The sequence below is a fragment of the Ictidomys tridecemlineatus genome, chromosome 2, assembly GCF_052094955.1.
Source record: "Ictidomys tridecemlineatus isolate mIctTri1 chromosome 2, mIctTri1.hap1, whole genome shotgun sequence".
Lineage (NCBI taxonomy): Eukaryota > Metazoa > Chordata > Mammalia > Rodentia > Sciuridae > Ictidomys > Ictidomys tridecemlineatus.
In genome coordinates, this window is record NC_135478.1 from 232,332,731 (window position 1) to 232,337,481 (window position 4,751).

Sequence of the window (4,751 nt, forward strand, 5' to 3'; positions counted from 1 at the left end):
GGCTCCTGGCATAAATGGATACCCTCTCCTGTCTGCTTCTTCGTGGGCTCCACCTTAGTTCTGAAGAGCCTAGTCCAGCAGTCCACAGGTCCTGGGCACCCTCTCTTCTCTGCTTCTTCGTGGGCTCCACCTCAGTCCTGAAGAGCTTAATCCAGCAAGGCAGGGCTGGTGGACACCGTCTGCTCTTCACTTCTTCTCTGGGTTCTTTGTCTTGGGTGCCAACTCCCAACATACCTGATTCCTCTGATCATCACCACCTGATCCATCCTCCACAAGTTTGGCCTAAATGTAGACCTGACTTAAAGTTCTGATCTTATGCCCCCCATTTAGGACCCTTTGCAGTTGCCTCTTTAGGATTAGCTCCACATGCCAGGTAGTGCCTGGTGCTGCCTGGCTCATCACGGACAGCTTCCCACCAAGCACTGACCTCAGTTCCAGATCTCACTGCCACCAACTAGAGCTGCACTCTGCACCCATGCCCTTCTCTCTGCCCAGCGCACTCACCAATATCTTTAACCATGAGTGGTTGTATCTACTTAGACTACTTGCATTGTAGAGCAAAATCAAATATGCCATGTCCAGTTCTCACAGTGACCGTGCAAGAAAGCCTCTATATCTGAGTGCAGAGGAGAAGGCTCACCTCCAAGAAGGCTGCTCAGGGAGAGAGAGAAGCAGAAAGAGCTCAGGTTCATTCTGCTGTTAACTGTTAACTGGTCAATCCTCACTCTTCTTTTAAAGCTCCCATCATGCACAGTCTCTCAGGGGACTTCTGTCAGAAAAAGGGCAAGGCTCAGGCCTGGAAGCAAGGTTTGAGGATCTGGCCATTGAAAAAAAGATGCGAGGCAGGATGAGAATGCTGGCTGTCCTTTATTCAGAGGTGGCCATAAGCCCTTAGCCAGCCCTCTGAGCCATTTCTACAGGTCTGTTTTATAAGCAGGCCAAACAAGAAGGCACACTGCCAACAGGTTACATCAGTGGGTATTCACTCACAGGCAGATGCTCATGACCTCGAGTATATACGCTGAAGCAAGGTGTTCATGAGTACACACTGACTGTAGCATAACAAACTCATGGCCTTGCTTGCTGGAAGCCTTGGTCACAGAGCTTAACTGTAGCCATTTGGGTCCTGCTCTATACCTTCCCTCCCCCATGAACTCGGCTTTTGAGATCTCTCCTGCTATGCAGTCCTCATTGGGAAATGATGGTACACTGAGCCACCTGCAGTGGGTACTCCCATGCCTGACATGAGTGCACATCCATGCACCTGAGCTTGTGGGGACTTCATTCTCTCACCGGTCCCATCCCCCAGTGAGCCACTCCAGGGCATCCAGTGTACTCTGCCCTTAGCACATCTGGCCCAAGGCCTGCCGCAGTCCGGCTGCAGCAAAATAACCGGGAGTGAGGAGCAACTTGTGTAGATTGATACAGCAGGAGTGGGAGCCGTTATTGTAGGACAGGAGGGGTATATATACATTCCACACAGCTTCTCTTAATTAGCATAAACTAGATACAGCAGTCAACCAATAAGGAATCTCCACACTTAATGGCTCGCTGGCGTTACCTCACAAACCACTCCCTCTGCAAAATGCCAGGTGCCATCTTGACTTGTTTACAGACTCTAACAAATGCCTATGTGCAATGAGCTGTTTTGCCCCTGGGGACTCTGGCCCAGGCCTACATTCAGTCATTTGCACTACCCTAGGTGAACATGGCCCAGCATCTACCTGCAATCATCTGCACTTCAGTTAGCTGGACTACCCTTGGTGCCTCCTGATTCATGTGGTGCCCTGGTGCCTCTGGCTCTGTGCCCCATGGAGTTGCTGGCCCCATGCCCCTGTGGAGTCTCTGGGACCACCCTGGGCATCTCTGGCCCAGCATCTTCTTGCAGTCAGCTAGACTTCAGCTAGCTAGACTATCCTGGCACATCTGACCCAGCACCTATGCAAAATCAGCTGGATGACTGTGGGGAGCCATCTGTGAAAAGCACATGAGAATCTTCTCTGGGCATGTAGCCAGGGAGATTTTAGGTTTAACCTTGGGAAGTATCTGTGGCTCTCCCAAGCAATAGATTGCCCAAGGCACATGACCCTCATCTTCGATTTGCTAGGAAGATCTCTCATGGTTGCTCTGGAGATGGGTGTTAGAGTCTGTAAACAAGTCAGGATGGCCCCTGGCAAATGTTAGAGTCTGCAAACAAGTCTGGACGGCGCCTGGCAAAATGCCAGAGGGAGTGGTTTGTGAGGTGGCGCCAGCGAGCCATTAAGTGTGGAGATTCCTTATTGGTTGACTGATGTACCTAGTTTATGCTAATTAAGATAAGCTGTGTGGAATGTATAAATACCCCTCCTGTCCTACAATAAACGGCTCCCACTCCTGCTGTATCAACCTGCACAAGTTGTTCGTCACCCCCCGGTTATTCTGCTGCAGCTGGACTGCGATAGATAGGCATGACCCATTGGGAACTGGACAGTCCACCTTTAACCTTTTTTGAAGAAGAACATGGTATGGAAGGGCTTTGATGTCCCCGATGTAAATAAAGTAGGAGCAGTCTCCATTTTGTCAGGGTATAGAAGCTCGATCCATGTGATTGGCTTGCCCATCCTGCCTCCCCTTCTTAAAATTATTTTCTGTGTCCTGTTTTTTTTGCATTCTATTTTTCCTAGCTTTCATTTCTCAGTCAGCCCATTCCACCTAAGGGAGCCCAATTTCCATCTCCTGCGTGGGACATGAGCAAGAGATGACGCTTGGTGCATCTGGCACAATGTCTACTCACCATCTCTGCTGAGATTAAAAGGGGCTTTTTGTGGGTCCTGTGCCTGCACAAGGTGGTGGCGCACCCTCCCTCCAACCGACACTGCACAGGCACAGGACAGTGGTGGGTGGTGGGTGGGGGTGTTCACAGCTGGCTAGACATTCTGTGCTTGTACAGGAGGAAGGCTGCTACCATCAGGGCCTCCACCTTCTCCCCAGACTAGGAAAATAAAAATAAAACCCACTGTCATCCCGGTGCTCGCAGCCCGCATCCATTTCACCCTGGGCTGCGTGCTTAAGAATGCCCAGGGAACCACAGAGGGTGTCTGTGACTGTGTCATGCTGCAGGTCTGGTGTGCCCTTGAGCAGAGTTATTCTGAGCTGAAGAGTTTGGTATTTAAGGCGTTAAAATAATGGCCTGAGTTGTTCATGGAGCTTTTCATCAGAATGTCTGAAACCATTAAATATAACGATGATGGTCATAAAACTCGGTTTCTGAAAACACGAAATGAGCAAGGGCTGGAAGGAAAATTTTGTGATATTGCTATTTTGGTTGAAGGTGTGAAATTCAGAGCCCACAGATGTGTGCTTGCCGCCTGCAACACTACTTTAGAAAGCTTTTCAAGAAGCTTGAAGTAGATAGCTCCTCCATAATAAAGAGAGATTTTCTTCATTCTGATATATTTGAACTACATACACACAGCAAAGATTTCTGTGAAAAAGGAAGATATTAACTTAATATCATGTCATCAATGCAAATTATTGGTATCAAATTTTTGGATAAACTCTGTTCTCAGATATGAAATATATGTAGTACCAATGAAAATAAAGGCCAATCAAAGAGTAAATATTGCCTCAAAATAAACCACCCCATTGGAGACACTGCTGACCCTCAGGATGATTACATGTAGGAAATCAAGGATCAGGCTGACAGTCCCATGGCACAGTAGAGCTCCCCTCCCCACTCAGGAGGACAAGTCACCTGCCGCTCTGCTCAGGGTTCAGGGAGCAATTCTGAGAGAGCCAGGGATTGAGGAAGTTTGAGAGGAAAATTGATGTGGCCAGAAAACAGAATCCATGGAGACTCCAGAGTCCAAAGATCTGGGGTCGCAGACCCCTCGAAGTGTAACAGGTAATGATGGAAGGAGTGAGGGGAAAGGGGTGGACGACTGCCACCGGGAGCATGAGTTTGAGTATTTGCTCTGTGGTCACCATCAGGAGCAGACATCAAACCTCGGTGAGACATTTTTGATGAAGGTAGGTTGAGGGAGCATGAGACTCTGCACACAGCAGGCAGGCCATTTGTTGGTGAAATGTGGAGAGGAGCGCTCATCACACAGACCCATCTGAAAGAGCAGCTAAAAGTCCACACAGGGTATAAGCCCTACAGTTGCCAGGTGTGTGGAAAATCATTCCTTCAAGCCTCAGACTTGAGAAGCATGAGAGAGTTCACAGTAATGGAAGACTCTTCACATGCCAAGGATGTGACAAAGCCTCCAAACACAAGTCTCCCCTCAGGACCATGAAAGTAGGCTCAGGGGACATTAGTCCAGGCATCTGGTCTGAAGAGATAAGAAAACAGTGAGAGGAAGCAGGCTACCCTCCATCAAGAGCCAGCCCAAGAGTGGCAGCCAGCCGCCTGGCAATAGAACAGCATTGGAAACAGCAGCCAATAGCCAGGGGAGGTGGGTGGTGCAGGAGCACCCTGCCTGGGAACCCAGGGGAGGTGGGTGGTGCAGGAGCACCCTGCCTGGGAACCCAGGGGAGGTGGGTGGTGCAGGAGCACCCTGCCTGGGAAGCCAGGGGTGGTGGGTGGTTCAGGAGTACCCTGCCTGGGAAGCCAGGGAAGGTGGGTGAGACAGGAGCACCCTGCCTGGGAAGCCAGGGGTGGTGGGTGGTTTAGGAGCACCCTGCCTGGGAAGCCAGGGGAGGTGGGTGGTTCAGGAGCACTCTGCCTGGGAAGCCAGGGGTGGTGGGTGGTTCAGGAGCACCCTGCCTGG

The 4,751-nt window shown here is 50.3% G+C and overlaps 1 pseudogene; it reads left to right on the plus strand.

Moving 5' to 3' along the window:
• Positions 1–3,180: 3,180 nt before the first annotated feature.
• On the plus strand, positions 3,181–4,336 carry LOC101963217 (zinc finger and BTB domain-containing protein 14 pseudogene; annotated as a pseudogene).
• Positions 4,337–4,751: the final 415 nt, after the last annotated feature.